Source organism: Manacus candei, unplaced genomic scaffold, assembly GCF_025592945.1.
Source record: "Manacus candei isolate 608988 ecotype Guabito, Panama unplaced genomic scaffold, ASM2559294v1 h1tg000055l, whole genome shotgun sequence".
NCBI classification, from domain to species: Eukaryota; Metazoa; Chordata; class Aves; order Passeriformes; family Pipridae; genus Manacus; species Manacus candei.
The window spans coordinates 201,523-211,153 of NW_026138103.1; the positions used below are offsets into that span (position 1 = coordinate 201,523).

At 47.2% G+C, this 9,631-nt stretch overlaps 1 long non-coding RNA gene across 1 annotated transcript; it reads right to left on the reverse strand.

The window, feature by feature from the left end:
• Positions 1 to 2,649: 2,649 nt before the first annotated feature.
• On the reverse strand, positions 2,650 to 3,888 carry LOC127477593 (uncharacterized). Its single transcript, XR_007906990.1, has 2 exons — positions 3,774 to 3,888; positions 2,650 to 3,405 (listed from the first exon to the last, which is right to left on the reverse strand). It is a non-coding gene; the product is annotated as an uncharacterized LOC127477593 (long non-coding RNA).
• Between the last annotated feature and the right edge of the window lie 5,743 nt (positions 3,889 to 9,631).

A 9,631-nucleotide genomic window follows, 5' to 3' on the forward strand; every position in this document is an offset into this window, starting at 1 on the left:
ACCTGAGTTACCCCCTCTCCCCTTTTCCTGGGGCGGGTTGTAACACCAATCAGCACTGACTCCGCCCAGTAGGCGGAGCCAGTGACGCAGAACAATCAACACGGACTCCACCTCTTGACTCCAGCCAGTGGGCGGGGCCAGTGCTCTATAGAAGCAGAGTACATACCGGACAGCGATGGGTATTCTGCCAGACACGCAAAAGAACAGCAACAGCAAAAGCAGAGACCCAAGAGAAAAAGCAAAAGATTCTGACAGCGGTGGGCATTGAATCGGACTTATAGCCCGAGAGGGGTTTACTGGGCACCACTGCGTTCCTGGAATGGGATAAACCCGCGATAGTTAGATCGCGCATTGAGACAGATTCTGACTAACCCTAACCCTAACCCCAACCCTAACCCCTAACCCTTACCCTAACCCTAACCCTAAACCTAACACTAACCCTAAACCCTAACCCCAACCCTAACCCTTACCCTAACCCTAACCCTAACCCTAGAAGCTTGCAGTCTCTTTTTTAAAGTTAGGGTTAGGGAACTGGTTTTGTGCATAGCTTGCAGTCTCTTTTTTAAGGTTAAGGTTAGGAAACAGGGTTTGCACATAGCTTGCATTCGCTTTTTTAGGATTAGGGTCAGGGAATCGGGGTTGCGCATAACTTGCAGTCTCTTTTTTAAGGTTAGGTTCAGAGAAAAGGGTTTGCGCATAGCCTGCAGTCTCTTTTTTAAGGTTAGGGTTAGGTAACAGGGTTTGCGCTTAGTTTGCAGTCTCTTTTTTAAGGTTAGGGTTAGGGAAGAGGGTTTGCGCATAACTTGCAGTCTCGTTTATAGGGTTAGGGTTAGGAAACAGGGTTTGCGCATAGATTCCAGTCTCTCTTTTAATGTTGGGGTTAGGGGACAGTGCTCTATAGAAGCAGAGTACATACTGGACGGCGGTGGGTATTCTGACAGACACGCAACAGAACAGCAACAGCAAAAGCAGAGACCCAAGGGAAAAAGCAAAAGATTCTGACAGCGGTGGGCAGTGAATCGGGCTTATAGCCTGAGAGGGGCTTATTGGGCACCGCTGCGTGTCTGGAATGGGCTAAAACCGCGATTGTTAGATCACGCACTGAGACAAATTCTTCCTAACCCTAACCCTTACCCATAACCCTAACCCTAACCCTAACCCTAACCCTGTCTTTTGCTAACCCTAAACCTAACCCTAACCCTAACCCTAACTTTTGCTAACTCTAACCCTAACCCTAAATTTCCTAACCCTAACCCTAACCCTAACTTTTGCTAACCCTAACCCTAACCCTTGCTAACCCTAACCCTAACCCTAAATTTCCTAACCCTAACCCTAACCCTTTTTAACCCTAACCCTAACTCAAAACCTAACCCTAACCCTAACCCTAACCCTAACCCTGAAGCCTAACCCTAACCCTAAACCCTAACACTAACCCTAACCCTAACCCTAACACTAACCCTAAATCTAACCTTAGTAGCTTGCAGTCTCTTTTTTTAGGTGAGGGGTCAGGAAAAGGGTTTGCGCGTAGCTTGCAGGTTTTTTTTAGGGTTAGGGAAAAGGGTTTGCGCATAGCTTGCAGTTACGGTGTGGACCAATCAACACTGACTCCGCCCAGTAGGCAAAGCCAGTGACGCGGACCAATCAGCACTGACTCCACCTCTTGACTCCACCCAGTGGACGGGGACAGTGCTCTATAGAAGCAGAGTACATACCGGATGGCGGTGGGTATTCTACCAGACACGCAACAGAACAGCAACAACAATGGCAGACACCCAAGAGAAAAAGCAAAAGATTCTGACACAGTGGGCAGTGAATTGGGCTTATAGCCCCAGAGGGGCTTATTGGGCACCGCTGCGTGTCTGGAATGGGCTAAGCCTGCGATTGTTAGATCGCGCATTGAGACCGATTCTGCCTAACCCTAATCCTAACCCTAAAAGTAAACCCTAAGCCAAACTCACACCCCAACCTTAAACCCCAAACTGTAAACCCTAAAACCTAAACCCTAACCCTTGCTAACCTTAACCCTAACCCTAACCCTAACATCTCATTGCAGAGGGAGGGAGGGGCCTGATTCCTCATCAGATATATCAACAATCAAAAGCCTGTAAGCTCAGCTCTTGCCTTTTCAGGGCTTCACACCGTCAGCACTGGAGGGAGGGAGGGGCCCAACTGCTCATCAGAGGTATCATGCAAGTCAAAAGCCTGAAAAGTCCCCTAGAATGCATAAATCATTAACCATTTTGGTCTCTGACAATTGGTCCACACAGTAACTGCAAGCTATGCCCAAAGCCTGTTCCCTAACCTTAGAAGAGAGACTGCAAGCCTCGAGATGTTGGAGGCTCGAGGCATGGTCCGTGACACTAATCATGGCTATAACTCATAACTTCTTGGAGTATGGGGACTTCCCTCCTTCACCCCCGGCAGATCAAGGCCACCACTTCAACTGACAGACATGGAAGCATCGCTGGACCCCGTGGGCGGTGACTATATACATCTGTCCACTCTCAGCTTTTCTTTCTCTTACTCTCCCTTGCTCTTATCCTGCCTTTCTCTCCCCTATGCATTTTCTTTCCCCCCCCCAAAGGTTATCTCTGTGTGAAGCAGTACGTTCGGATACATGTCCGGAATAAAGACAAGTGCCAAAAATACTCAAGCACACAAAATATCTTTTATTACAGTGAGAATAATAAGAATAGTAATAAACTTAGCAAGAGGAATTAAAAACTAAAAAAGGATACAAAGTAACTATCTTATCGGGTGGCATTAAAACAAATACTACGAACAGCATTTAATACAGTATTAACTAGTGAAAAGGGATACCAAAAAAAAGAAAGGATCTTAGTAAAAGGGGAAACTAAAGGAAAAATAGTATAAACATAAAAGGAGAATTAAAGGAACACTAAAAGGATATTAAAAAGTTTGTTCTCTCAGTTGCTTCCTATCAAAAACTGTGCTTACCCACACAGACAGGCCAGGGCTGTCAGGATCTGCAGCAGCTGGTCGGTACCCATGCTTAGCGGGCGTCCCCGCGGAGCAACACAGTCTCGGTGGTAGGATGAGCATCGCTCAACTCAGCAGCTCCGACACCCCATTTTTATCAGTTCCACATTACACTACGTAGGGCCAGTACGCAGTATAAGGTGATGCCTGAATGGCAGCCAAACACCACCTGATCATTACCTAATGGCAACAGTCTGCGCATGCCCTACTTGTGGGGCAAGGGGCGAGCGACCCCTGCCCACATAATCTTCCTCCCATCATCATCTTTCTCACCCCTATGGATGACCTCTACCATTGTGTTTCAAGGGTAGATGTATCTATCTTGCAATATGTAGCAAAACCAAGGAAAAACTCAGCTCTGATAATAGGGAATATCAAGCTGACTTGCTAAAAAGCACAATGGACCTTACAAGCTGACTTGTTGAAAAGCACAATGGACCTTACAATTAGCTTCTGCCATGAAGTTACATTGTACCATACTCTAGCTGGTTTCACATCCGAATATGACTTCGTTCTCACGCCTCTATGCTCCATTGATCATCTAATTCAAAAGTACCCCCTTTACAGCATGCCCTACTTGTAGGTCAAGGGGCGAGCGACCCCTTCCCACATAATCTTCCTCCCATCATCATCTTTCTCACCCCTATGGATGGCCTCTACCATTGTGTTTCAAGGGTAGATGTATCTATCTTGCAATATGTAGCAAAACCAAGGAAGAACTCCGCTCTGATAATAGGGGATATCAGGCTGACTCGCTAAAAAGCACAATGGACCTTACAATTAGCTTGTGCCATGAAGTTACATTGTACCATACTCTAGCTGGTTTCACATCCTAATATGATTCCGTTCTCACACCTCTATGCTCCATTGATCATCTAATTCAAAAGTACCCCCCTTACACTGCCTATTGATACAGAATTGTTAAAATAAACCTTGCCAGTATATGTTTTCAGACACCGATTATTTAGTGTCGTTTCACTTTAATCCACCCCAAGGGAATTATTAATAAAAACCTGAGTTACCCCCTCTCCCCTTTTCCTGGGGCAGGTTGTAACACCAATCAGCACTGACTCCGCCCAGTAGGCGGAGCCAGTGACGCAGAACAATCAACACGGACTCCACCTCTTGACTCCAGCCAGTGGGCGGGGCCAGTGCTCTATAGAAGCAGAGTACATACCGGAGGCTGTGGGTATTCTGCCAGACACGCAACAGAACAGCAACAGCAACAGCAAAAGCAGAGACCCAAGAGAAAAAGCAAAAGATTCTGATAGCGGTGGGAACTGAATCGGGCTTATAGCCCGAGAGGGGTTTACTGCGCACCACTGCGTTCCTGGAATGGGGTAAACCCGCGATAGTTAGATCGCGCACTGAGACAGATTCTGACTAACCCTAACCCTAACCCCAACCCTAACCCCTAACCCTTACCCTAAACCTAACCTTAACCCTAACCTGAACCCTAACCCTAACCCTTACCCTAACCCTAACCCTAACCCTAACCCTAAACCCTAACCCTAACCCTTACCCTAACCCTAACCCTAACCCTAACCCTAGTAGCTTGCAGTCTCTTTTTTAAAGTTAGGGTTAGGGAACTGGTTTTGTGCATAGCTTGCAGTCTCTTTTTTAAGGTTAAGCTTAGGGAACAGGGTTTGCACATAGCTTGCATTCGCTTTTTTAGGATTAGGGTCAGGGAATCGGGGTTGCACATAGCTTGCAGTCTCTTTTTTAAGGTTAGGTTCAGAGAAAAGGGTTTGCGTATAGCCTGCAGTCTCTTTTTTAAGATTAGGGTTAGGGAAGAGGGTTTGCGCATAACCTGCAGTCTCGTTTTTAGGGTTAGGGTTAGGGAAAAGGGTTTGCGCATAGCTTGCAGTCTCTTGGTTAGGGTTAGGGTTAGGGAACAGGGTTTGCGCATAGCTTGCATTCTCACTTTGAAGGTTAGGGTTAGGGAAAAAGGTTTGCGCATAGCTTGCAGTCTCTTGGTTAGGGTTAGGGTTAGGGAACAGGGTTTGCGCATAGCTTGCATTCTCAATTTTAAGGTTAGGGTTAGGGAAAAAGGTTTGCGCATAGTTTGCAGTCTCTTGGTTAGGGTTAGGGTTAGGGAACAGGGTTTGCGCATAGCTTCCAGTCTCTCTTTTAATGTTGGGGTCAGGGGACAGTGCTCTATAGAAGCAGAGTACATACTGGAGGGCGGTGGGTATTCTGCCAGACACGCAACAGAACAGCAACAGCAAAAGCAGAGACCCAAGGGAAAAAGCAAAAGATTCTGACAGCGGTGGGCAGTGAATCGGGCTTATAGCCAGAGAGGGGCTTATTGGGCACCGCTGCGTGTCCGGAATGGGCTAAAACCGCGATTGTTAGATCACGCACTGAGACAAATTCTTCCTAACCCTAACCCTTACCCATAACCCTAACCCTAACCCTTACCCATAACCCTAACCCTAACCCTAACCCTAACCCTAACCCTAACCCTAAACCCTAACCCTAACCCTAACCCTAAACCCTAACCCTAACCCTAACCCTAAACCCTAACCCTAACCCTAACCCTAACCCTAAATCTAACCTTAGTAGCTTGAAGTCTCTTTTTTAAGGTGAGGGGTAGGGAAAAGGGTTTGCGCGTAGCTTGCAGGTTTTTTTTAGGGTTAGGGAATCGGGTTTGCGCATAGTTTGCAGTCTCTTTTTTAGGGTTAGGGTTAGGGAACCGGGTTTGTGCATAGTTTGCAGTCTCTTTTTTAGGGTTAGTGTTAGGGAAAAGGGTTTGCGCATAGCTTGCAGTTACTGTGTGGACCAATCAGCACTGACTCCGCCCAGTAGGCAAAGCCAGTGAAGTGGACCAATCAGCATTGACTCCACCTCTTGACTCCAGTTCCCTAACCCTAACTTTAAAAAAGAGACTGCAAGCTACTAGGGTTAGGGTTAGGGTTAGGGTAAGGGTTAGGGTTGGGGTTAGGGTTTAGGGTTAGGGTTAGGGTTAGGGTTCGGGTTAGGGTTAAGGTTAGGGTTAGGGTAAGGGTTAGGGGTTAGTGTTGGGGTTAGGGTTAGGGTTAGTCAGAATCTGTCTCAATGCGCGATCTAACTATCGCGGGTTTACCCTATTCCAGGAACGCAGTGGTGCCCAGTAAACCCCTCTCAGGCTATAAGCCCGATTCATTGCCCACCGCTGTCAGAATCTTTTGCTTTTTCTCTTGGGTCTCTGCTTTTGCTGTTGCTGTTCTGTTGCATGTCTGGTAGAATACCCACCGCCGTCCAGTATGTACTCTGCTTCTATAGAGCACTGGCCCCGCCCACTGGCTGGAGTCAAGAGGTGGAGTCCGTGTTGATTGTTCTGCGTCACTGGCTCCGCCTACTGGGCGGAGTCAGTGCTGATTGGTGTTACAACCCGCCCCAGGAAAAGGGGAGAGGGGGTAACTCAGGTTTTTATTAATAATTCCCTTGGGGTGGATTAAAGTGAAACGACACTAAATAATCGGTGTCTGAAAACATATACTGGCAAGGTTTATTTTAACAATTCTGTATCAACAGGCATGCTAGCAGTTTGGGAGTTGGGCTATCAGTTGGGAGGCATGGCTGAAAACAGGAAACAACAGCCCTAATTCCCAGGAAAGAAAGCCTGGAAGCTTTGGCTTTGTGGTGCAGTTGGTGGGCCACACTGGGCACTCCATGGGCAGGCAGCAAGAGTTTTCTGGATCTGGGAGTCAATCTGGGGGCCTCGGAGTGTTTGAGGGGAAGTTGGGAGTGTCCTGTGGGACCAGGATGGGATTTGAGGGCTCCTGGAGGGGCTGGGACGGGTGTATACTGCGGGCATCATCTAGTATTGATGGGGTAATCAGTGAGCTGACTGTTTCATAATCATCCAAATTTTAACATACAATATGATTATTAGAATAAAAAGCAAAAAGGTAATATCAACAAAACAGTAACAGGGTGAAGCTCTTGGTTGAAGACTGGTTTCTTCTTTTTCTCCAGTGATTTTAATTCTTTTTCGTCTGGGTTTTAATCCCATCTTTGGCATTTTGCTGCCAACATTTTGTCCCCATATCCATTGGAAATTGTATTAACTGTTGATGAGAACAAAGTGGAATCCCAAGGTATGTGATATATTGATAGGATTTCACTGGTTGGCTTTTAATTTGTCCAGGTTTATCGCCATAATGCTTCTGCTCTTTAACCACTTGAATCAGAATGAATTGAGTTGTTTTCTGGGTCGGGTTCTCTTTTTGAGTCCAAGGTTTTTTAGTGGATTCAGTATCAGGCACAAAGGAAATTGAGGGAGGTAAAGAATAATCTTCCCTTTGTTCATTATCACAGGGATCACTCAGTCTATTTTCATTAATGTGAGGAAAGCTGGGAGACTCTAGAAACATCAGTTGAACTTCAAATTCTCCTTGTTTCTTTCTCTGCTGAGACTTAGAATCAGGGTTCTCTGTGGTTTCCCAAGTCTCAATGCCAGGGTAAGACACTGGTTTATGAAGTTGCCTGACCAAACCAGGAGTCTGTTTTTTTAGCAACAGTTTTCTCTCTGCACTCTGGCGCAACAAGACTTTGGAGGTGGTCAACCTCAGTTTGAAGCAGCTCATTTTTAGCAACAAGTTTATCCGATTTTTCTCCTGTTTCCCTCTCAAAGGCTAACGATGACTTCAGCACCACATTTTCTGATTTCAAAACAGTAGATTCAACATCAGAAATCCATTCATGACTTCCCTGTCAGCACTCCATCCGAATGTCTGTGCTCTCACTTTGACCTGAGAGAAACCTCAGGCAGGTGGAAAAGGGCAGATAAAGAAAAAACAGATGGGTCCAGCAGAAGTGATGTTGCTTCTGTCAAAAGCAGAGCAGAGGCCGAAAGCACTTTAGGAAGTTGCTTACAGAAGCACTTGTACATTCCAAGTTACAGCTCAGGAGTCTCAGTGACTTGTCCAACATGAGAGTTTCTTTTCCATTTCTCAACCCCCAGATTCCTCTGGAGTAGGAAACTGGAAACACTGACTGAGAAAAGCTCCATTCCTTCCTAATAATTGTGCTTTGCCCTTCCCATTTGACAGTGCTCTTGGAAATGTGCTGCTGTGATCGGGATCTGTGAGCAGCCCTGACCTCCCAGAGCACTCATCCAATGGCAGGGAGACCCCACCTGGCTCCCGCTGGGGTTCTTGCCACCACGACCCAGTATGGGTCAATGGAATGGGGAGCAGGGCGGTGGGACCAGTAAGGACCAGTTAAGGGGGTTGGGGGCAGTTCAGCATCTCCATCAAGGTCAGACCAGTACAGAGCAGCATAGACCAGTATAGATCGGTATAGACCAGTATAAACCAGTATGGACCAGTATAGACCAATATGGGTCACTGGAATGGGGAATGGGGCAGTGGGACCGATAAGGACCAGTTAAGGGGCTTGGGGGCACTTCAGCATCTCCATCAAGGTCAGACCATTATAGACCAGTATAGACCAGTGTAGACCAGTATAGACCAGTATAGACCAGTATAGACCAGTAAAAAACCAGTACGGACCAGTATGGACCAGTATGGACCAGTACAGGTCACTAGAAGAGCGAGCAGGGTGGTGGGACCAGTAAGGACCAGTTAAGGGGGTTGGGGGCACTTCAGCATCTCCATCAAGATCAGACCAGTACAGACCGGTACAAACCAGTATGGACCAGTATAGACCAGTATAAACCAGGGTAGAGCAGTATAAACCGATATAAACCAGTACGGGTCACTGAAACAGGGAATGGGGTGGTGGGATCAGTAAGGACCAGTTAAGGGGGTTGGGGGCGCTTCATCATCTCCGTCAAGGTCAGACCAGTACAGACCAGTATAAACCAGTATAGACCAGTATGGACTGGTATAGACCGGTATAGACCAGTATAAACCAGTACAGACCAGTACGGGTCATTGGAATGGGGAATGGGGCAGTGGGACCAGTAAGGACCAGTTAAGGGGGTTGGGGGCACTTCAGCATCTCCATCAAGGTCAGACCAGTACAGACCAGTATAAACCAGGGTAGAACAGTATAAACCAGTATAAACCAGTACGGATCCCTGGAACGGGGAATGGGGTGGTGGGACCAGTAAGAACCAGTTAAGGGGGTTGGGGGCACTTCAGCATCTCCATCAAGGTCAGGTCAGTATAAACCAGTATAGACCCGTATAGACCAGTATGGGCCAGTATAAACCGGTATAAACCAGCATGGACCAGTACAGGTGACTGGAACGGGGAATGGGGCGGTGGGACCAGTAAGGACCAGTTAAGGGGGTTGGGGGCACTTCAGCATCTCTGTCAACGTCAGACCAGTACAGACCAGTATAGACCAGTATAAATTAGTATAAACCAGTATGGACCAGTATAGACCAATATAAACCAGTACGGGTCACTGGAACACGGAATGGGGTGGTGGGACCAGTAAGGACCAGTTAAGGGGGTTGGGAGCACTTCAGCATCTCCATCAAGGTCAGACCAGTACAGACCAGTATAAACCAGGATAGACCAGTATAAACCAGTATGGACCAGTACGGGTCACTGGAACGCGGAATGGGGTGGTGGGACCAGTAAGGACCAGTTAAGGCAGAACTCAGCTGGGACTTAGTGGTTTGCGGGTGGGCGTGTCCCTTCTTTAGGTGGGCGTGGTCTCTCCCTGGTGGGCG